Source organism: Acanthaster planci, linkage group LG05 (genome assembly GCF_054643075.1).
Source record: "Acanthaster planci isolate LZ-2023a linkage group LG05, COTS_SCS, whole genome shotgun sequence".
NCBI lineage: Eukaryota > Metazoa > Echinodermata > Asteroidea > Valvatida > Acanthasteridae > Acanthaster > Acanthaster planci.
This window is the reverse complement of record NC_141781.1, coordinates 21,440,582-21,465,429: the sequence shown is the minus strand read 5'-3', so window position 1 is coordinate 21,465,429 and position 24,848 is coordinate 21,440,582. Positions and strand designations below refer to the sequence as shown.

The 24,848-nt window shown below is 39.3% G+C and overlaps 4 long non-coding RNA genes across 5 annotated transcripts in view; 2 read left to right on the top strand and 2 right to left on the bottom strand.

Moving 5' to 3' along the window:
• Positions 1-24,848, bottom strand: part of LOC147799224 (uncharacterized) — a 159,531-nt gene that overhangs the window by 121,008 nt on the left and 13,675 nt on the right. The gene's annotated exons all lie outside the window — the stretch shown is intronic.
• LOC147799227 (uncharacterized) lies at positions 180-6,592 on the top strand. Of its 2 annotated transcripts, XR_015425484.1 has the most exons (5): positions 180-421; positions 1,041-1,239; positions 2,041-2,747; positions 3,285-3,386; positions 4,388-6,592. It is a non-coding gene; the product is annotated as an uncharacterized LOC147799227 (long non-coding RNA). The 2 variants fall into 2 exon arrangements; XR_015425483.1 differs by lacking the exon at positions 3,285-3,386.
• Positions 7,217-23,412, top strand: LOC147799226 (uncharacterized). Its single transcript, XR_015425471.1, has 6 exons — positions 7,217-7,345; positions 13,096-13,636; positions 14,112-14,208; positions 14,953-15,039; positions 20,966-21,035; positions 22,444-23,412. It is a non-coding gene; the product is annotated as an uncharacterized LOC147799226 (long non-coding RNA).
• LOC110990961 (uncharacterized) lies at positions 20,427-23,819 on the bottom strand. Its single transcript, XR_002600071.2, has 2 exons — positions 23,438-23,819; positions 20,427-22,614 (listed from the first exon to the last, which is right to left on the bottom strand). It is a non-coding gene; the product is annotated as an uncharacterized LOC110990961 (long non-coding RNA).

Here is a 24,848-nt window from a genome sequence, read left to right as displayed (position 1 = left end):
TTGTTCTTGTAAACCAAACCCCAACTCAGCAACAGGGGAGTATATCAAATTCATCCATAACTTTAAATTATACGTGTACACTGTTTAAGGAGGGCGGGAAACGAAAGTGGGGGGAGGGAGTCCGGTAGACTGGCCCCCAGTCTGGGGCTAGAGGGCGCTATGCAATTTTAGGGTCAGGCGCGATGCACAAATTAATGATGCTTGCACGTCGTGTTTTTGTCCTGTGGTGACGAGCAGACCGACCTTGTTACTTGAGTACCAGGTACCAAGACAGTCGCAGGTGTTTCCTTTGCCTTGTCTGAAATTCCTGGCCAATTGCCACCAGATTGTTCGTAAAAAAAGTGATTTGTTTTACTTCAAGTTCAACGTACGTCAAGAGTACCGTCACGTCAGCATAATTGCTGTCTGGCTGTGCATGGAGGTAGGAGAAAATGTAGGCCTTTTAAAGTGTGACAAGTCAGTAAATTTTGAACCATGGAATTACACTATATGGAACTCTTTCCGTGCAAAGATTGAGCAATCGCACAACTGCATATCGACCGACTGTACCTAGCTTTGACATTTGAAGATGCGCCATCTATAACTTACGAGTCCACTTACCCTGCAGTGTGCAGAATGTTGGGTATGTGTTCTCTAGGTTCTAACGGATGACATGGAGTCTATAAGTCAACAGCAGAGGAAAAATGATCGAAGTGGAAGATCATTTATGGGAGACCATCGTGCATCGGACATTAAAGGACTTGTAAAAGTGGTGGGGCTTGAACCAGAATCCGATAAGTCTGCAATTCTCTTAATCTGCTATAGTTGCTTGGCTTGACACAAAATGAAACCAAAGCTTCATTAGTATATGAAATTTTAGTTTTCTTGTTACCAATTTAATTTGGAATTCTCCAAATGTCACGTCTATTTGGACAATGCATGCTCTGTTGAAATCGCATCACGGGGAGGAATCCGTGTCGATGAGTTCGTAGCGAGTGACAGAATGTTACAGTGGTATTGAGAGATTGTAGTTTCTTGAACTGCTTTTGTTTTTCCCCTAGCTGTCAAGGGTATCACTTGCACCTAACTTGACTACAAGACAAGATGACCCAAGGAATGTCATCAGGTAGTGGCAGGATGCGTCACCCACCAGTATTTGTATGGTGCCAGGAAGAGATTGAAAGATGACGTTGACTGAGAGACGACCATCAAATCATCCAGAGTGGAGGATGTGACTGCTGAGGTGTTGCCAAGCAAGAGGTATTTTTCACTTTGTCATTCCCTTTTCAGCTTTCCTTCTTGTTTCTTACTCTTTTTTCTTTTCACTGTCTCTTCTATTAAAGGAAGGGGGTTGTAACACTTCCACCCCAATACTCATGGTTGGCGGATGAAAGAGGAAGTTATTCACATGTACACGCTCGTATGTGACCAAATTGAATTATTGTTGGATGGGAAGGAGTTATTTTTAGCTTGTTGTCACTGATGTACACTTGTATTTGAACTTTTACCAACTTGAAATATGTATCATTGCACATACCATTTACATGGGGTCGGTCAACCAATAGCGTAGCTAGGATTTTACATTGGGAGGCACAAGGGGGAACCAGCATCCTATGGGGGGCACCAGCTTTCAGTGGTGTGGTGTTTGGGAGGTAAGGTTTGGTTAGCCTTGTTCAATATCCATTCGTCCATTGACTTTCATACAAGAAACTAGCAGACTGTAAGAAAATGTAGAGAAAACTAATTACCTGATTTTATGATCTTGTCTCGTTTTTTAGTGGGGAGCACCTGGAATTTGTGGTTGGGCACATGCCCCTTCAGACTCTCTGTGGCTACGCCCCTGGGGTCAACCCCTTACCAGAGTTTTGTCATGCTCAATTTGCAGAAAACACTGTTGCAGCATCGATCTTGACGTTTTTTCCTTTTGAGCCCAAGCTGAAACCTTTTCATCAAGTTTCACCAGAAAAAGTGACTGCTTTTCTCAGTTTCCACTTCCAAGCTCATCCCCCAAAGAGGCACAAGTCTTAAAATTGTCTGTTTATTGCAAATGACTTCTTGCAGATCCAGTTTACATACAGTGTATGAATCCAGTGGCTGAATACAGCTGAACCAATCAGCCTGCCAGCCGACCAACCCGTCAACCAATCACTGTCAGTCATTCTAGACAGCCAACATTAGCCAGGCATTGGTGTTGCTAGAAGTCTTTGGACCAGTCAGGCAGCTCCCCATTCAACAAACCAGTCAACCATGCAGTCCCTGTCAATTATGCTAGACAGCCAACGTTAGAGAGGTGTCTGTGTTGCGAGAAGTCTTTGGACCAGTCAGGCTGCCTGCCAGCTGACCAACCCGTCAACCAGTCACTGTCAGTCATGCTAGACAGCCAACATTAGCCAGGCGTTGGTGTTGCTAGAAGTCTTTGGACCAGTCAGGCAGCTGCTATTCAACAAACCAGTCAACCATGCAGTCACTGTCAGTCATGCTAGACAGCCAACGTTAGAGAGGTGTCTGTGTTGCGAGAAGTCTTTGGACCAGTCAGGCTGCCTGCCAGCTGACCAACCCGTCAACCAGTCACTGTCAGTCATGCTAGACAGCCAACATTAGCCAGGCGTTGGTGTGGCTAGAAGTCTTTGGACCAGTCAGGCAGCTGCTATTTAACAAACCAGTCAACCATGCAGTCCCTGTCAATTATGCTAGACAGCCAACATTAGAGAGGTGTCTGTGTTGCTAGAAGTCTTTGGACTAGTCAGGCTGCGGAGCTGTATTGACAGGTAATATTAAAGATATTTTCTGCAATTTCAAGAGTTTTCTTGGGCTTTAATCAAGCACGCAGTTTTAAAAAAAGTGGAAGGGAGTTCCCCTAATAGTGAGAAGACACAACATGTCAGTACGCTGTCCCTTTGTGGTCATTTGTCAAAAAAATTGGACTTTCTACAAAATAGTCCACCCAGAAGACTGAGAAATGACACATGGTCTGTGGTTGCTATGGAAACACTATGGGTTTAGTTTTTGACTTGTCCCGTGTAGTGGCCATATAGTGTGATGTCTCTTCCAATTTGCCTGCAACCTCCATGCACAAGCCATGTGCTGATCACATGCAAATTACAACTAGGTCAGCCTAGCAGGATCAGGGGACATACGGTGTATGTTAAGAGTTCAATGCCCAGCCATTCAGGGGCATTCTACTGATATCAGAAACTAGAACCAAGCCTGAAAAACGTAGCATTGAAACTACATGCAAGAATGTTGCAGGATTCAATAGTTTGTTCTAGTTTGAGTCAAATCGTGCTGGTTTGCTCATACAATAGATGTGATCACTAGCTTGCACAGGCATACAGAATGGGAACGGCTGTCATTCAACCATAATGCACGGAGGCAAGCTTCAGTGGTTGCCATGGCCTGTAGTTAAGGTAGTGGATAGTTCCATTGAATCAGTAACCTTTTGACTTTTAATGGGACTGGATAGATTACTGTATGCATAAAAATTGCTGGTTCATTTAGTTTGAGAGAAAAAAAAGGTATCTTTGCATTTTTGCAGTTATGTTAATAGTCATGATTTCAGGAATGCGTTAGAAAAATTGTTGACTGACAAATAAGATGTATTCAGGAACTTGCCAGTTGATATTTTTTTTTCGGATGAAGGTGTATAAGAATGAAAAGATTGTGGAATTGCACTGCAATTCAGATAGCAATTGGGAATTGAAACCTCAAGAATTGGTTGAGAATTCCAATTTGAGATTGTGTAAAGAAATCTGGAGAACATCAACTAGCAAGGTACTAAAACCTAAGAAGTATTTCATTAGAATTGTGGAAATTCTTTAATCTCATGTTGAGCCTTGAAAACATACAATGATATGTTGTCAGGAGTTTTGTTTGATTTAATGCAAAAAAAGAGATGGATTTCTCTTGCTTTGCATACACATTAGCGACTGTTTTACTTGGAATTTGTCATCATTTATTATAGCTTTGACGAATGATTGCAGGAATAGACAGTTCATTTAAATATTGTAAAAACTAGAAAGGAAGCTGTTTGAGATTGGAAGACAAACAGAGTTGGTTTTCTGCTGATGAGCCTTATATAAATGTTCCAAATGCCAAAAGGGCTTAAGGTACTTTAGAATAATTTTCATCTGGATAAAACGCAAAATACTCAAGCTGATGTGAGTTTCCAGTTCACTTTAAAGTTTCACTATTGAAATGCTGCAGACTGAACTTGGATATTGAATCTGTCGAAAGGTTCCAGGCTTTGCTGATACAGAGCATGTAGCAAGGCGATGTTTGATTCTGTGTAGGACATTAAGATACCATTCATAGTTCCATCAAAATTCTTGAGTTTTTTTCTTGAAATTGCCTTGATGATGTTGAATTTGTTTTTGTTGAAAATTGTCCAATTTCTGCTTACCTTCCTCAGGTTGCTGCAAATGCCTTCGGTCCTCTTGCTGTCGATGTGAGAGTGGTGGAAACGATCGTCCCGACTTCCGGACTGGTGCTGGCTGTGGGCTGAGTTGTCTGATTTGTCATTCCGTCTTCTGTTTCATCCCCTCTGTTGCCGTGGTAAGATCATCCCGAGGAGTTGTCTCGGTCTCTCTTGTTGTCGTTGTTGTACCTGATAGATTCAAGATAATTCGTTTACAGCAAGCAAGAAGAAGCCATTTGTGACAACATAGAGGACTGCTGAGGACATAGACCAATACAGTCTGCACAGTCTTTCCTCTCTTCACAGATCTAATATACCTAAAATTAACAATGATAACAAACTTGAAAACCAAAGATGACACAGATTTAAAGAACTCGCGTCATGAACAAAAAGTCACACAAATTTTGAGGATAAAACTACAGTGACAAAGATGGCACGGCATCAACAAAAAAATGTCACCAGTGATGCCATCAAGCCGACTCAGATGACCCCAAATTAACAACAATAGCACTGCACAGAACCCAGTGGAGTCTCTGATGAATTTGCCTCACCTTGATATGCCATCTTCTCTGTCTCTGGAGTAGCTATTACCAAATCGATGGTTATCATACTGGTGAGGGTGTCCACAGGTGCTGCCGGTGTGTCCAGAGCCATATCTAGCAAGAACCAATGAATAATGACGATGTAAATTCATCCTGGTAATGCGCAGCAAGCTATTCTAACTAAATTTTGAAAAAACATAAATGGAAGTTTAGATGTTGAGTACCTCAACTTCAACATTCATCCCAAGTTGTTTGGGATAAACTGTTAATGACTTAAGACATTTAAACACCCAAGCTGTGAAACATTCCAGAAACAGGTCACCTAATTATGAACTGTCTAGAGACGTGCTCAGGTTTCACTGAAAAGGCAGTTAAATGTGATGTGCTTTTTAAAACTTTAACAAGCAGGCTGCTTTATTCAATGTTATATCTTAAGACTTCTCAAGCCGAGAATGCCATCTTTACTGCATCTTGTTTGAATCTTTTGTAGCACACTAACCCAGTTTGTGTCTAATTTTAGGAGTGCTGAAAAATATTTTTCTGATTTGGGGGGATAAAAACTGTTTTGATAACATATGAACACACATAGAATACCTTTTTAATATTTCTAGTTGCTAATTTGTGGAAGTTTGCAGGGAAAATGTTTGAAAATTGTGCTGCATGAAGTTGGTTCTTGTTATTTATATGCAGTCATAATTTCCTTCTGTGTTTAATATCGGCTTAGGCTATTTAAGTAAAAGGCAGTGTACATGTTGTAAGACAGGTCCTTGCAAAACAAACTTTGGTGGGAGTAGGGTTTATTTCTATTCCTTTATGTGACTTCTAGGTTAATTCGTTCATTTGTGTTCAAAACTATGGTTTGAAACATTAATCTTGACCTGAATCACACCACAACAAAAAATGACTCCAATATCAGCTTATTGTCATCAAGGAACAATTCTGTGGAGAATTCCACACATAATGAATATTATTTTATATGATACGGGTAATTCATAAGGATTTCTGTGAGGCATTTGAGATAATTATTATTGATTTTTTCCCGAGTACATATTCTTTGTAATTGTTTTTATTGAAATAGCTTTCATGTTTGATCTTATTTCAAAAGTAAATATAATGTACCAAAGAAAACTCTGCATGTTATTAAAGGAATTAAATTACAAGGAATATTGTAAGTCAGAAAAGTAAGTTATCCTTTCTAAGAGCTTTTTGCTGACAAATTGAAAAAGGAAAGAAACGGAAGTGTGTGGCATGAATAATCCAATTTTTGGAGATGCCTTAATTGAAAATAAAATAATTTCTCTGCAAAGTTTTTCCACTGAAGATGGTCAGTTATCCAACCAGACGACGTGGATCTTAATATTGTAACTTTCTATTGAAGACAGGTCAGCCAGAAAAAAATATTTTCGAGTTAATGTCATTTCAAACATAAAAAAAAACAGGTGTACATGTGTAATGTTCATAGTAATATGTAGGATGAAAAATGTAGCAATTGAGTACTTAAGTGGAAGACTCAAATATGAAAACGATTTATGGAGATGTTCAATTAAGTGGAAACAGAACTTGTATTTTAATAAGATCATTTTCCAGTTAATTGTTGGGATGAAACTTTGAGGAAAACCAGCAACAGCCACTTAATAAAAATTAATGATTCAAAATATGACAGGATGTCAGAGGCAATTCTTTAAAACCACTCGCTCCCATTTCCTTTAACGTTCTTCTCCCGAACGTTTTTGCAGAGAACTTGTAATCAGCATGGGGGGAGAATACCTTGAATTTGAAAAGTTATGTTTTATGAAAAAAGGAGGCAAATTTCCAGTAGAGGGCGCTATCGAAAATTCAAGCCCCTCTGTAGAGGGAGCTATACTAGTAATTTTAATCTATGTCAACCTGTAGAGGGCGCCATTGCATTTATTGAGCGTTTTTGAAAGTATGGCTTCTTTGCCGCTGGGGCTTTGTCAGGCTCGAAAACATAATAAAAAGATACTAACTTTAATGATTACAGTTTTTAGGTCTGCTAACGATTATTTTTAAGAGAAACGTGAAGCTGACCAAAGTGTCGCAAACCTTTGTTTTCTTACTTTTTGGCTACTGGAAATATTTGCAATATACCGATAGGCTAAAATTTTGCTCACTATTATAGAGGGCGCCATTTTTCAACGCCATCCTGCGAAGTCGATTATCTGTCAATAGAGGGCGCCGTTGCCTTTGTCATGCGAGGGCGCTATTTATGGCCGTGCATAAAATCTCGATAGAGGGCGCTGTTATTTTGTTCAATAGAGGGCGCTATCTATTTGGCAGGAATTCATGCAATGGCGCAATGGGCACGTAGGCAGCGTAGAACGTGAGCTAAGTCGGGTTTCTGCTGTATCTACAAGAAGCACAGTAAATATCCCGTGTCCGCAAAAATAATGTAAGAAGCTTTTTTTCTGTTGTATTGTTAAGCTTGTGTCCGAGAACTAGGCCTAACGTTAGCAGTGGTACGGTAGGAATGGTTGATTCAATGTAGGCTAGGTCAACTAACCCCCTGGCCAACTCGGCGATCGCCCGCGCCCCTTACTGACTCGCTCCCTTGCCAACTTGCCCCCTGACCGACTCACCCTTTACCATCCGTCAACTCACCCCCGGGCCAAGTCGCCCCCAGCTGACTCTCCCCCTTGCTATGTTGCCCCCTGCAAACTCGCCTCCTGAACAAGTCGCCCCCTCAGACGAGAGTCCACTGGTTTGCACCATCCACATTTCCAAATTTAAGTGAGTATAGTGGCCTACATTGTAATTAGGTGGGATATTGAAGAATTCACCTGAAGGGGACTATTGAGAATTATTCAATAAACTTGCGTTTGGTTGATTGACTGATTGTAAAACACGCTAAGCTTATCAGAATTCATTATCTGGCAAACATCATTACCTCCACCTTTTCCTACTTCCATGCCTCCACCTTCTTGCATTTGAATTATTCTGTGCAACTGATTTTGTGTAAATCTCACTTAAAAATATATATAATATAGAATGCTCTCAACTTTAAGCTGTGTTCGTCTTGTTTTTATTATAACCAAGTTACGACCATCATTATTGTCATAATAATTTATAATTATTATCCCACCTTCTGCAAGGACACTTAAAAATGTATCAATGGCCAATACCAGCGGACTCTCCTTTGTGAGGGCGACTTGGTAGTCTTGGTTAGCAGCAAGTTTGCCAGGGGTGAGTTGATGACGGGGCGACTCGGCTGGGGGGGTGACTTGTCTGGAGGGCAAGTTGGCAAAGGGGCAAGATATGGTAAGGGGCGAGATTGTCAGGGGGTGAGTCAGCCAGGGGGCGAGTTGACCTGATTCTAGTAGATTCTGGGGGTTTGTAAACTTCGGGACCCCCCTGGTTTTTTGTTACTCTAAGTTTTACTATAATGGTCGGCCCCGGAAAAGAGTTACTCAGGCAATGTCTCTTGATTGTCATGACCCTATTTGGGTTTCATCAGCAAGATTCAATCAGGAGAAAAAAATGTGACTTTCTTACCATGTCTGTCAACGTTAATGCAGGGTCAACTGGACACATACACACATGGCAGACTGTGTAACCTTTGGCAATGTGTGGCTGTTCTCTTCAGTACTCGTAATCCCTAATCTGCCTTTCCCATGTTTCCAACCAATCAGAGATCGGCTTTCTAATGAAACTTATCTGTTACCATCAGAGAGAATATACCAAGCACGTCTTGACATTATCGCCATTTTTTTTCAGTGGATGCATGCATGCACAGTCTGTGTCTATGTTGTCCTTTTTACCCCATATTAACCTCAAAAATCAAGCCCTCCCTCAAAATAATCCCTCCCAAATTGGAGCCACACCCACTTTTTTACACTTGCAAACCATGCAAATTAATTTGCAAGGGATTTTGAAGGCCAATATCAGAAAAGAATTTCAGGTTGCGTGTTGGTACATGTACACGTACAATACCTACGGTGATTTGATCCCAGGCATTTAGAATCCGCTATCAAAAGTAGTCTCTTGCACAGTCCAAGTGCCCCATTTACATGTACAACATTATTGTCAAAACTGCCAAAAGGAAAATCTAAATCTTCAGTAGCAATTAAAAAATCTACCAATTATTTGAACACAAATCTATGCAGCATTCAGGTTTTGTGCCTCAGATGACATCACCATTCTGCTCGTGGGCTATCCATATTTGCATGAAAATGAAAAAATCATGTAAAACACACCTCTACAGAGATTATTACTTGAAACACCACGGTGTATTTCAAGGATACGGGCATTTTAGGTCCCTTTAATTCTGGGTAAATTTTAAAAGATTCATGTATTCTACTGGACTTCTTTTAGGAATATGGTTATAAAAATGTTCATCCCTTTACTATAGGGTCAACTACATGTATCACAGCCATGCAGGTATGTGAGATGTATGCAAAGGTATGTCTACACATGCCTACTCATGCACTGTACATGTAGGCTGTAGTGGCAAAAACTGACCACATTTGATAAAGTCATATGAAGAACAACTTGAAATTTTAAGGATACAAAGGCGAGATGTTCACATTTATCTGGAAAAAAATTAGGTCCATTGGTAATTGCCACATGGTAAGCTTGCCAGCCGAAAGTTGGGGAAAATGTGGGGGTTTTTTCAACAGGGACCCTTTTCAAAGGCCTATGATTCCAAAATCAAAGCTCATGTGTGGTACATTTTCCTTTTGCAGTCAGACCTTTGCCTCAAATTAATAACAGGGATAGAGTATCGTAAGCCCCTAAACACACATCTTGGGCTGATGGGGGTTCTCTAAAATAGACTTTTTTATTTCTGCCTATAAATGATTTCAAAATTCAGGGGCAAGAACTCTGAAAGTACGCAATCTTGACGCTTTTTATGATGGCAGATGCTGAATGCCTGGGATCCAATCACCCTATGTACCAACACGCAACCTGTAATTCTTATTTGTTTTTGAGATATCGGCCTCCAAAATCCCCTGCAAATGAATTTCCGTGGTTCGTGAGTGTAAAGAAGTGGGCGTGGCTCCAATGGGGGGGTATCTCAGAAACCCTTTGGAATTGAAGCCTAACATTTTGTATGTGTTCATTTTTCATGTAGACACTCTCTTTTCTTAATCTGAAGCGGTGACCGTGGAAGATTTCCCAATTTGGGGTGAATTCATATGAAATGACTCTGCACAGACAACTTCCGTTTTATTTTGCATTTTCCGTATTTGAAATTGTGCTGCATGCACAATGTGTACATGTAAATAAACACTTCTTAAAATGGCATATATTTCCAGGTAATAATTGTGCAGTTGTTGGAAGCAGTGCCTAAAGACACAAATAGGGGATTGAGTTTCTATGGTATACTGCGTATCATAATCTACTTGTATGCTGTCTGTCTCATCCATTCATGTCCATTTTGAGATTTTTTTCCACGAAAATTATGAAAAATAAAGAATTCCAAGGCAAATTTATGAGTACAGCGACGCATGATGGTCACAGTTGTTAATCACACATGAACAAGGCTTCAAAGCAGTGGCATAGCCACAGGGGAGGTACATGGCTCCCATAAATTGCCAATGCCCCCCAGTTGCCCTCTGACTAAAAAAACGGAGGAATGGATTGAACAAGGCTGAAAAACTCCCCCCTTCCAAAAGCACACCACTGAAAGCTGGTGCCCCCCCCCCCAAGATGCTGGTGCCCCCTTGTGCCCCCCCCGCCCATAGTAAAATCCTAGTTACGCAACTGCTTCAAAGGTCAACCAGAAGTTTCCTGTGGTATCAACTCTGGCAGAGGAAACATGTATTCATGCAATGCGTAGGCGGTGCACCCGCTGGAGTTGGCAGTCCATTGTATTTTTACCTCCAGGTCTATGGTAATTTTGCAGTGTAGATTTTAACCAGCATTACAAACAGGAATCACATGGAGCCAATAGAGAAAGTCCCAGACTAGAGCCACTCTACTGGACTCCCACCACCAGTGAAATCGGTGTATCATCAAGGGAATAGAACCAGTCAATAACCAAATCAGGTTGAAGTTTGGGAAATTGCTCACAAAGGTTTGACACGGTGTATCATCAAGGGAATAGAACCAGTCGATAACCAAATCAGGTTGAAGTTTGGGAAATTGCTCACAAAGGTTTGACACGGTGTATCACCAAGGGAATAGAACCAGTCAATAACCAAATCAGGTTGAAGTTTGGGAAATTGTCCACAAAGGTTTGACACAGTGTATCATCAAGGGAATCGAACCAGTCGATAACCAAATCAGATTGAAGTTTGGGAAATTGCTCACAAAGGTTTGACACGGTGTATCATCAAGTGAATAGAACCAGTCGATAACCAAATCAGGTTGAAGTTTGGGAAATTGCTCACAAAGGTTTGACACGGTGTATCATCAAGGGAATAGAACCAGTCAATAACCAAATCAGGTTGAAGTTTGGGAAATTGCTCACAAAGGTTTGACACGGTGTATCATCAAGGGAATAGAACCAGTCGATAACCAAATCAGGTTGAAGTTTTGGAAATTGCTCACAAAGGTTTGACACGGTGTATCATCAAGTGAATAGAACCAGTCGATAACCAAATCAGGTTGAAGTTCGGCAAATTGCTCTCAAAGGTTTGACACGGTGTATCATCAAGGGAATAGAACCAGTCGAATAACCAAATCAGGTTGAAGTTTGGGAAATTGCTCACAAAGATTTGACATGGTGTATCATCAAAGGAATAGAACCAGTCGATAACCAAATCAGGTTGAAGTTTGGGAAATTGCCCACAAAGGTTTGACACGGTGTATCATCAAGGGAAAGGTTTGACACGGTGTATCATCAAGGGAATAGATCCAGTCGACAACCAAATCAGGTTGAAGTTTGGGAAATTGCCCACAAAGGTTTGACACGTTGTATCATCAAGGGAATAGATCCAGTCGATAACCAAATCAGGTTGAAGTTTGTAACGTAAGAAAGAGGTTTGGCAGTGCTGTGGGAAGAAAGTCAAGTGACTGTTGAAGTATGCCACATTAGGGGACTATGTGCTTGTGTTGCTTCACATGTCGGTTGGCACTTTTGCCGTTTACACATTGTGGTGCGTATGACCTATTCACTTCGGCACTCTATACCCAAACTAAAAAAGTGTGTACAGTACATGTATTTCAGATTAGATTCCTATGAGCCCTGTTTCTCTAGTAATGGCTTCACTCAACGGAGCAGTTCAATTAATTTACTTGAGCTGCAATCCCTAAACTATTTCCTGTTAGTGTGAAATGTTCCTCTCCCAGAGCATGATCTTAAACAGTGTTGAAAGTAGCGAACCACAATACATGTTCATGTAACTTGTTGGGATCAGTCTGAAACGATTGCTTCACAAGCAACAAATGATGCGCAACTCGAGACAAGCACTTTGAAGTTTTCATTTAAGTTCATTCGCTGATACACATGGCTTCATCAAGTGTGTCTAGTTTCAAGACACAAAGCTACTTGTAAAACACTCATTGGAATCTTGGCATTTATCACCGTTTGAGACTGAAAAGAATGTGACTGTACATGCATTTGCCTCTCAAGAGTGAATCTGTGTAGCAAATGAATTCAAAACAAGAACAACATAGAAGTTGCAGTTCAGGTAAATAAATAAACTTCTTAGGTGACAAAGCCAAACTGAAAATACAGGGTTCGCAGCAACCTTTTTTAGCAAAATCTCCACTTTTTTCTGTCTGAACTTTGAGACAGGGGTAGGCGGGTAGACTGGCCATTGTTTGGCGTTAGCCTTGAAAAATTGAGATACACATAATTACCAGGCTTAATGACGCGGGTTGTGCTATGGTTTGTAGCCTTGAACCCTAACACCATCAGGTGAAAAAGTCTGATGCATTTTAATGCACTTGGCAGTCAGCAGCAGCCGAACAAACTGGCCATGTTAAGACAATAGGAGCTATTCCCATTGGACAATGTCGCTGTTGGATCTTGTGGTGACTGGCAACCACATACTCTCGGGCTGTTTGTCCACGGGCAGACTTGACCTGTTGGATCTTTTCACACAGGGCAGACAAGCCACTTTGACAAATGATGCAAAGTAATATGTGTCCATAAGTTTTTGAGCAAAATAAGCTGAAAAAGTAGGGTTAAAACTCATATATGCGACTTCAATCTGTTCAAGTAATGGATTGTTTTCATTGGCTGATCTTTTACAGGAGACTTGGAACAGGTGTCATGTTGCCTGCCATCAGCAAGCCAACTCAATAAGGTCATTCCATGTCAGATGACAGCTCTGTTGACCTTGCAAGTCATGTAGGTCGTTGGATTTTGATACAAAGACGCTGCGCTTGAAGACATCAATAAATAATAAATACATGTGTGTTCGTGCCAACACAAACCAGCCAGTCATCTTGTGAGCCAATCAGCCTACCAACCAGCCAGTTATCTAATGAACCAATCAGCCTGCCAACCAGCCTGTCATCTTGTGAACCAATCAGCCTGCCAACCAGCCAGTCATCTTGTCAACCAATCAGCCTACCAACCAGCCAGTCATCTTGTGAACCAATCAGCCTACCAACCAGCCAGTCATCTTGTGAACCAATCAGCCTACCAACCAGCCAGTCATCATGTGAGCCAAATAGTCTACCAACCAGGCCAGCCAATCATCTTTCAAGCCAGTCATGCTGGGCATCCATCAAGTAGCCAGGCATCAGAGTTACTTCAAGTCTATACCAATCATGCAGTGGATTAGCACAGGTAGGCTGCATACCAAAGCTCAAAGGCTTTTGACGTGTACCTTTGGATAGGTTCCACCCTTTTATATTCATCAAATATGCCTTGTCATTTCTACACAGTCACTGTCATCTTTTAATGCAAATCATGTTGAGGTGAGGTCTTATGAAGCCTCAGAAACAACCTGCAAGAACTACCACAAATGCAGATAAAAACATCTTTCTAACCCCACCATGCCTTTCTTGATTTCTGAATGGATAGTTCTCCACTCAACATGTAAATGGAAATAGATCATTCTATAAAAAAAATTGACAAACCTCACAATATTATCCAGACCTGAGCCAGTGGATTGTTAGGTGTAGTAATGAGTTTGTTTTTATGTTACCTTGAAAGTAAACGTTTTTGTTGGTTCAACTTTGTACATTCCTTTTGCTTAAATTCCTTGACGATTTCCTTTTAGGTAAATCCCCCACAAAATGACAAATATTTTGTTGTATAGGTTGACCTTTGACCCTTTGTGGCCATGGTGAGGCCATCATCCTGGCCTGTCCATGAGAACACCTTGAAGACAAATACAACCAGCCATTTCCTGCAAGGTGAGTTCAACATGGTTTTATTAAAAGGTAGTATTCTTTTGATGAAATCTGTAAATTTCATCATGTATCGACTCTAACCTTTAAGATACACGTATGTGAAAAATTCTTCAAATTAAAATGTGGGGCTTCAGGACTTAAATCACTCATTTCAAAGATGAAATACGTATAACAAAGCTTGGTCCAAGACTCTGAATGACCTATTGGCAAATTGTTCATACCAAAAGTCCCACGACTGAGGCTCCTATATCCAGTGTGACATACATATAGCGTTGTATACATTCATAGACCTAAGACAAAGTCTTAGAGTTAACCTTGGACCAGTACCTGTATGTACATGTAGATTTTTTGGGACTTAATGAAGACGTCATTCAGACAGGAGGTAGTTACTCAAAATCGGATACTTTTCTGATTCACCGGTTTGAATTCAAGCCAAAATTTCAAGTTGTTCTTCATTATGCTCGTCACAATACTGGTGTCGTTTTGAGGATATGGAAAAATGAATTCCACAATTAGTGAAGGTAAATGTGATAGGTATTAAAAATGAATACATTATTTCATTGTAACTATATAGATGTAATTGAGCTTAATTATGGACTAATTGAGCTTTGTGTATTAGAGAATAGCATTGTGTTTGAAAACTTGACACAGACTTTCAAATTGTAATAGATGTACTCAGAGTTTTGTATTTGTTTGCAACGATGCATTTCTTACTTGTTCTATATTTTCTCTTTGCCACCATTGCAGTGTGATAAACAGCAACATCCCTCATCACCATGACAACAGCTTTGCCTACAGAGATTTCAAGTGCAGCCATCCGTTTTCATCTGAAATGTAAAAAAGAATCATTTGTATATTTGCAGTTTACAAGGTGTCAAAAATATCCTTGTTATCGACCTTTCCTCAGATTAAGGAGATATGTTTTGAAAAATCTTCAGCATATTTTTTCTTTCAAATATGTGGTTACATGTTTGACCAGTATCAAAAAGCAAAAGCAGGAAGATTTTGAAAGTTTGTTCTGAAAGAGAACATTTCAGATTTAAGTGATTTTCAAAAGTCATTATGATGTAAACTTGGATATTTTCGTAGCCTTTGTGAGCTTTCCGAATGGGTTTACTCCAAGCTTAGAACAGGCAGTTTGCTCATCTTGAGTTGATGAAAGAGAAAACAGAACAGCCTGGAATATATGCACTCTTCCAGCATTTTGGATCGCTTCCAAATGTCATTCTTTAGTCTGATAAGTAACCAAATTTCCACCAGAGCGGTTTTTATTTATGAAACGCTGAATACAAATCAAGTCCCATTGATAGCAAAAACAAAGTAACTTCATCAGGAAAGGAGTACAAAATTTTGGATAGGTTTTTAAGCTGTTGTCTTGTAAGCTCTTATATGTAAATGTTGTTATGCCTTTTATCTACAAGCAAATGCAAATCGTTAATGCTCATTGGTTGATACCATTGTATGATGTCATCTTACCTTGCATTTACCTGTAACTCAGCAATGCTGGTATTTGCCCCAACAGTGTTCAGCAAATTTGCTTGAGGATAAAGTTATTTCTTCTTTTTTGCCCGTGATATGTGTACATTGTTATATTACAGGAAAACTCAAATGAATCCAATGACATTGCAAACATTATGTAGATCATACAACTCAGAATTGTTGCATAAAAGCAGACCCTTTTGTAAATATCATAAGACTAACAATGCCCTCCCCCCAAAAAATATTGCACAAAGTTTATAAGTTTCAAGTTAAATGTTGACAAAGTTTTGAGACAAAACTGGCGTACAGACCAAAATTTAAAATTATTGAAACAGTTGAAGGTTGCTGTTCTTTGAGTTTTCCTGGAAAACATTTTAAAACTAGAAAGAGATGGATCAATGCTGTGTTCAGTGAATGGGCTCTTTATCTCTGGTGTTGGGAATTCTCTAAGATTCTTGACCCTGTCCTGTGTATAACACTTCAAATGATGTCTTCCCTTGTACAGAGATGTGAAAAAATTCTTCATTGCTCCATTATTCTGGGGATGTCTCTAACTTTGTCCCTCCCCTGGTGTGGGAATACATGTCTCTAACTCTGCCCCTCCCCTGGTGTGGGGATACTTGTCTCTAACTTTGCCCCTCCCCTGATGTGAGGATACATGTCTCTAACTTTGCCCCTCCCCTGGTGTGGGGCCACACGTCTCCAACTTTGCCCCTCCCTTGCGTGGGGATGTGTCCAACTTTGCCCTTCCCCTGGTGTGGGGATGTTTCAAATTTGTCCCTCCTGGTTATGAGGACATGATGATGATTATCCATATCTGGTCTTTCCCCTTTGTGGATTTTCTAAACATACCTCGCATTGATCCATCTCATAGGATATGATCAAAGGTATGGTTCAAGATTTTAAGTGTTATGATAGTAGTCAAGATTTCTATGAACATATGACATTTGTGCGACGTTTTCTTAGAAATAACATTTCCATTTAAATCTCTTGACAATACCTTTTGGGTACATTTTAGCAACAGACGCGCACTGCGTATTAAGTGATTTCATTGACTAGAAGACAATGTCAAAACAATTCCATCTAAATCTCAAACAGATCAAATCAGGTTTGCTGATTGCGTGTAAAATTCCAGCTCTAAGACATTTGTGCTCTGATCAGCTACAAATTGATGGCACTTGATGTTTTGAACCATACCTTTGGATGTTTGTTATTGCATATTGATGAGAATCACTCCCACAAATTGAATCTGAGACACAGACCACGAGACAAACACTTTTCAAAATTCCAAAAAGAATTATTTAAGTAAACCAATTCTAGTAGAATCTGAAACCATGAAATTTGGAAACCATTGTCCACTTTTTTGCAGTTCATGCATGATTTGGTGTAGTTTTGAAAATTTGTTCAATTCACATATATTTATTTGTTTTGTTCATCAACAGTGTGTATTTGCAGAAACTATGTTCAGAATGTCTCGTGTCAAGGGAGTGGTTCTCACATTACCTTACTTGCCAAGTGTTTCCAAAATGTCTTTTTGTATTACATGTATTTATGAAATCCCATTCTACATGCATGTACAAGCAGCAGTGTTGTGCTAAACATACGTTGCTGGTTGGCGCCCTCTACTGTCTGGGGCGTGTGGCAGTCTGTGGCCCAGGTACTGTGGTTGATATACCTATTGTTTAGTGAAATTGACTGTGTGTGTCACTGGTGCTCTAATCCACCGGTGTCCTGCCTCACATAATTGACATGCTATTTCACCCAAAAATCTTCCAAACTCTCAAGTATAGGAAAGAAAGGATTTCTGTTGCTTACTTAAGTCTTTGGGGTCCCTGTATGGTTTGGTGTAACGGACTGAGGACCATTGCACTTTTTTCACCATTTTTTCGATCATTTTGTTATCCTAAGTTGGTACCCGTCATTCTTTGTTCCTGTGTAAACAGGTTGCTTTTTTGGCAAGGTCATGATGACCAAACCTTTATCAAAGAGGACATCTGCTTCTGATCTGAGGGGGCTCTAGACCTGATGAATGATAGTGGCTTCTTCTCAGGTGTTGGTGTGAGACTTGGAGGAAAGACATTCTAATATGGCTGCTCAACTTTACCTAGATTCTACAGAATCATTTTAGTTTTGGTTTCATTTGTGTTTGGAGGTATGTTTCCTTGAAGGTGGTATCAAAGATGACATTGGGATTGTTAAAGGAGTAAAACTGAGTAGACAGTATAAAAGTTTATCATGAGAAGGAAATGATAGGTCTGTATTAGCAACAAAGGATCATCTAACCTAATGTTTGAAAGTTTCAATTAGTTTACCACAGATCAATTTAAGAAAAACTAAAGATGTACATTGCTATTCCCAGGCCAAACTGGACATGCAAACATGATTTCAAGAAGGCAATGTTGATAGGATACCGTAGTTTATAAAATGAAGGTTTAGTTAAATGGAAATCTCAAAACCTTTTAATAATAATTAGATTTCTGTTTCAGGATTCAAATAGTACTGGAATTCTTGGAGGGATTTAACTTTATAGTTAATGATTAGGACTACAAGGTGGTTAGTTGACTAGTTAGTTAGTTAGTTAAATGGAAATCTCAAAACCTTTTAATAATAATTAGATTTCTGTTTCAGGATTCAAATAGTACTGGAATTCTTGGAGGGATTTAACTTTATAGTTAATGATTAGGACTACAAGGTGGTTAGTTGACTTCCAACTCCATCACTTCTTTTACTGTTTAAATTTTCTTGAGGATAGCCAAATGATATGATTTATGACTAGTTGATGTCTATTGGAGTACTCAGTGTTAGTAACAATGACAACACCCGTCCCTCAGCGAATATAAGATAACATGCTCTGGATGATTGGTAACCGGATAAGTTAATAGTGTTAGGAAAAATGTAGAACTTAAATTTACCGTAAACTTACATCCGGTTTATATGTAATTGATAGGGGCATCCTTAAAATGTAAACATTCTAAAAAGTTAAAATCAGAGTAGAATAAATGAGCCTTTAGTCAAGTAGAAGTAACCTTAAACAAGCAGTGTTTTGAAAGCATTTAAAGAGAAAACTTAGATCATCCTATAAAAGGGAATCTTTATGTTTAATATCAACATTAACAATCGTATCTGTTAGAGGAAGTTAGGTAGATGTATGTGACCATTAACTATGGAGATGTTTGAACACAGTCATTTGGGCAAATTTCAAGGAATGCCATTCACTTGTCTTTATTTTTATTACACCTGTTTACTTTTAAAGTATTGTGTTTCTTTCCTCTAGTATTAAGGAGGTTGAGTTTGCAGTGTCAGATACGTGTTTAGCTGTCAAACAACGTAAGCAAAATATGAACAGGTGTTACTAAGGCTACAGGTTTTGTCTAAAGCACATTGGATTGGATTTGTTGGATTTGGTACGTCGGGATGTTCAAAGCGATTTTAGTTTAACCCTAACCTTCCCCAACCACACAGAATTAAACAGTAGTAAAGTGTTTAATTCAGTGGGGATAGGTCTGGTAGGCCCAGACAGCTGGCTTTTGCATTGGGTTTGGCATACCTCAGAAAAACTAAGTCCAACAGCCCCTGTGCACAAAGTCCCATATGGGTGTTTAACTTTGTGTGAATGGGGAAGGTTAGGTCCAGCAACCCTTGGGCAGTTAGGGTTAAGGAAGATTATGAAAAGTTAACAATTTAGTTAGTTCAGTGAAATGTGACTGTTTATCCCGAGGATCAATATTTTGTTCTGTTGCTCTGAATTTATAATATGATGATAGGAATATAAAATGATAGGAATAAATGTAGAATATGTTTCGTAGGAGTAGACCATTAACAAACCCAATGTCATCTACAGTATCTCCTAAGAGGCTTTGCCAGACTTCTGGTAAGGAAGGAAAAATTGAACCCCACAGCTTTTTTTTCTGCTGATCACACACTGTTATTATTTTTCAGTTGCACTTACTATAAATGGAATTTTGTTCTTGTGGGGTTTGTTTTCAAACGAACAAAAATTGCAGAAAAACTTTGGAAATGTTGCTCTGTGAAATTCTCATAGATTGTGTGGTTCTTCCATCACAAGTGAAAACAAAATATTTACCAGTAATGCACTTCAGTGCATTCAATTCAATGGAACTACTTGTTCAGAGAGTTTGGTTTACCTGAATAATATTTCCCAAAAACTTTGTCAAATTGTAAAGTTGTCAGCCATGTTAGAATGTGTTTCTCTGATTCACACGTCATCATCTCGGCTGAAGTTGTTGTCATTTTGATGGTCCAGGACTCAATTGGAGATGGAGTGGAAAAGTCCAATTAAAACAGCTTTGTCATTAGTACTTTTTTTTTTTCAAAAAAATTCTCTTTAAGACATATTCCAAAATTTTGCAGCCTGGTTGCCCGAACAGGGGATGACGTCCGTCAGTCACCCCATACAGACTCAGCAAAGATTAGGTCGGCAACAGTGAATCCTTTCTGACCTTTGTTTTGGTCATTGTTTGTTTTTTCAATAAAGTGAAATACATGCTTGATTATGTAGGGGGCAGGATACCAATGGTGCAGAGTGCCTGTGACACATCGGTGGATTTCACTGAACAATAGGTATATCAACCACAGTACCTGGGCCATAGACTGCCATACGCCCCAGACAGTAGAGGGCGCCAACCAGCAACGTATGTTTAGCACAACACTGCTGCTTTTTTTTTTTTTTTTAATGATAATAAAATGAATAGGGGTCCCCTAGAATAAATTCACACGGAAAATTTGAATAAGGTACCCCCTTGTCTTTATTTCTCACAAATCAAAAAGCCCCTCTCCTCCATGCAAGGAGGATTTCAAGAAAGTAGTCAACCAAGGATAAATCTTTAGAGGATGGACCCCAGAAACTAACACATGGTCTCGGAAGGACAACTGCAAAGGCTTCTGTGGTGTGGAAGTTCAACTCCAGAAACCTTTGTGGTTCCCCTACAATGGCACGTTTCTGGTTCCTCCCCTAAAGTGGCCTACATTGCATCATGAATATGCATACTATGGCCACGCCTTTTGTAATTTGTGTACAACCCTCTTTGCATGGAGATCATATACAAATTACCCAAGGTAATAGGTCATAGGACACGTATCAAGATTCACTGTAGCCATTTATGGTATCATTGCCTACCTTAATCAGTGACCTTTGAACCAAAATAGGGTCTTCAAGGTTTACCGTATGTATGCGTGCCCGAAAATGGGATGTCACTTTTTGTGCAAGTTCGCGCGCCTGAGTGGATTTCATACTAATTTTCAATTGAAAATTTTTTTGCAGAAATAAGGAACAGAGCCAGTCACTGCACAGTAACGACACAAACTTCATTGGTCAAAGGTCACTTGATAAGGTAAGAAGCAATACCTTCAATTTTGTAACCTGTTACCTTTAACGAGTCTCAATAATTAAATGGTTTTAGTCTTCAGATCCCCGTATTCATTTTTTTGAAATTACGTGTTGGCTGCTCAATTGTTAACAAGACGACTCATTGTTAATACACATTTTGTAATGGCAATATGCAAATTGCATCTTTCCCGCACATTTGATAAAATAATGAAGTATTTCAAAGACTCCTGCATATGTGTTCAGAGTTTGGCTGCAATTATTTTGATTTCAAAATGCCTTGGATTTTTTTCTTGGCATGTTTGTAAACAAATAGACTCGACTTTCAGTAACAGGTTACAAATATCCTTGGTTGACCACTTAGTTGAGAAGTTGCCAGTTGATGTTAAGGCAAGCAATCTATCTGTTGTGCTATGTTTATTTTGTTTCAGAGTTTTGGGCGCATTACATGGTTTTACTTTCAAGTCAAGGTACTGTCTTAGCCGTTTGGAAAACAAGCAGTAACAAGGCTATGAATTATGAATTTGTCAAAAGTTCATTCACTCCAATTTTCAAATATTCTATGAACAATTTGGGGCAATGAGATTCAAAGCACAAATATTTTTCCATGATTTTCCTCGTCGGTACCTTACAAATAATCAAACTTTGATATGGCAAGACTGATTTATGAATGAAACATTTCTGAAAGGTTGAAGAACATCAGCTGGCAAAGTCTCATCTTGAAAGTAAATGTTCGAGTACAGATGAGGTTGAAAAATTCTCCAATTTCAGTCGAAGTTGAAAGAAATCTGTGAGGACTTTTGTGCGGTTGTTACATGCCAAGTTAAAATGAATGATAAAGTTTCTGAAACAGTCTATGCCACAAGGACTTTGCATGCATTTGTAATCGCTACGAGTTATTTATGGCTTAGGGGAAGGCATTGAAAAGTTTGAATCTGAAATTGGAGCAAGTTTTTCTACCTCAGTATAAGAATCTTTAAACACACCAGGAGTGCACCAGACACTCCAAAACCATTTTTTTTTTCATTCCACAAACTATGAACAGCAAGTCTTGGTATAAATCAATCTTGATAGTTAGAGTTCATGCTGAAGTTCACTCCTGAATCCTGTTGGTAATTTGACGGTGAATTCGCAGTAGGAGTCTCATGTTCCATTTAAAGGATTTGCAAGGGCAACTATAAAAAATTTTAAAAGTAACTATCTATTAAGCCAAGATGTTGTAAAATCAGTTACTCTAGAATTCATTACAAGTCCCATTGTTGCATTGCTAGAGGAATCTTTTCAAGTTTATGGGCAAAGTAAAATCTTTGATCAAATGCACACCTCCCAAGGTTATCAAAATGGTGGAGTTCATTTGAAAAACAATTGTCTTCAGATTTGAAAGTGCTTCAATTTGCTTTATTTCTCTTGTCCAGGTAGGGATTTCAGCTGGGCTGTCCGTCATCTTCAGTGTCTTCTCATTATGAGACTCAAGATGTTCTTCAGAAATGTCATATGTCAGTTGATCCCTCTCATCACTGAAGGCAGTAGGAGTTTGAAGATCACTCAGATGTTGGAGTATGGAAAGGACCCGATGTGAAGATGGACTTGTTGCAGATGAAGGGGAGAAAATAGAGAAATATTTGAGCTTTTAAACTGATTCCATGTTTTAATTGAATGTACATCTTATAGTGTTTTTGATCATTAAAAATTATATTTAAATTGGAGGATTTTGGATTGTTAGGGCACACAGGGCTGTAAAATGGCTCTTTCTTTAATTTTGCTGCAATAAGTTCTTCAATATTTTTCAAGCTAAATGAGCTTTTAAAGTTCTTCACTTGACTTAAGTCATTGCACTGTTTGATTTTGCAAAATGAAAGCCCTAAAGTGCACTAATTTGATCTCAAGTGTGCGTTTGTCTCAGCTTTAAAATTGGTCCGCATTGTCATTTCCGAAAATAAAGGACAGTTTGATTTTGTATTTTTAGCTCTAAGGTTTTTATTAAAGAAAATGTTTCTGACGTGAACAAACATTTGACTCCACCTCCGAGGAAAACTGAAAAAGTGTAAATTTGCTCTGAATAGAGGCATTAGAGAACTGATGGAAAGACTGAGAAACATTTTCCCCAATTTTACTTACAAAATAAATACCTAGGAACTACTTAGAAAATTCTCGTTTCCCCATCGACTTTATACACAACCGTTTGAGTGAAGTAAGGGTGCAACTTCTTCCTGGGAAACATTTTGAGAAAGCTTAAGAGACAATTTGAATGAACCTGTAACTAGTAATGCAAAATAAACTCAACTTGTGACCTACACAAGGCTGAAAGACTGAGTAATTTGACTTCAATGTACCACACCCAGTTTTTATCTTGAGGAAAGGAAATTAAAATGTTGCCCTTGAAATTTTGTTCTTGAAGTCAATACTTACAGTTGTCAGTTGCCCACATATTGGACGATGATATAGAATTTTAGAAGAAATAAAGCAACTGCAACAAAATATATTCAGATCTTGTACATTCTGAGCGTCATAAGTATGGTGTAAAATGTACATGTTGTTGGTAACACTGGGAGACTCCGACAGCGTGATACTGTTTCACTAAAAACCCGTTGACGAAATGACGGGAATATACGCAATACTAATAGATTCTAGAAGACCACGTGATTGCAAGGAGCCAATAGAAGAAAGAGGAGGAAAGGTGTGGCGCGAAAAGAATAGGACGAACGGAAAGGGAACCCACGCGATCTGTCCTGACGAGGAATTGGAGGCGAATACCAGCCGTTTTGCAACTTATGATCCCGCTTCAACGCACGTACACAGAATGTACCTCGGCTGAAAAAGAGACCAATTCTTTTGTTGGATTCCTTTCTTCGGTCTCTCCCAAACAATAAAATGTTTCAAGGATTACGGAAGATTAGACGCCGCTATCTTTCGTTACGCTTGAGTGAACAACAAAGGGGAGAATTGAAGCAGAAAATATCGAAAAACTCGCCTTTAAAAGCAGTCCACACTACAAAAAGACACTTTTTGCAGAGGAAATTGAATAACAAACCGAACTATAGTTTCAAAATTTCAAAATTCTCCCGGACAAAAAAGTAGGTTTTTCATGACTTGCTGGTTCCACGTTAAAACTTTCTCCTCTTCGTCGTTGGTGGCGCTATAACATAGAAAGCCCACAGTGCGATGATATGCACGGTGCGCGCGTCAATGGGAAACACACATAGGCATTTCTCTAGCTCAGCGCACCTTTTTTTGTGTTTGTTTTGGCTTATGCAGGTGGGAACCAGTATTGCTCTGAAAAGTTTGGCAGTGTTCTTACGAAAAGTAGTAAAACTTTGTTTTGCTCGCAAGGAAAATGAACAAACAGAAACTCCAGTGCGAGCCAAAAATAACAGGTTATTCAGGATTTGCTTGAAACGGGGTGATTGGGGTACGCATTTTGTTTAACTTGAAGGAGAATGACTCATACGGGAAGGACAGCAAAATATTTAGGCTGCTTTTGACAATCTTGAAAAGGGGAACCTTTCTGAAAGTTTATAATAAATGAAAGTGTGAATTCTTTTTCTTGGATGTGAGCAAAGCTTCACTCATGAAAACTGAACGAGCGGACTGGGACTTTCTTTACTATAGCGCCACCAACGTCGAATGCGAGAAAGTTTTCACGAGGAACCCACCAGTCCTGAAAAGCCAACTTTTTATTCCGTGCGAGCTTTTAAATTTTGAAACTATGGGCGGGTTTATTATGTGATTTCCTCTGCAAAAAGTATCATTTTGTTGCCTAAAATGCTTTTAAAGGCGAGTTTTTCGAGATTTTCTGCTTCAATTCTCCCTATTGTTGTTC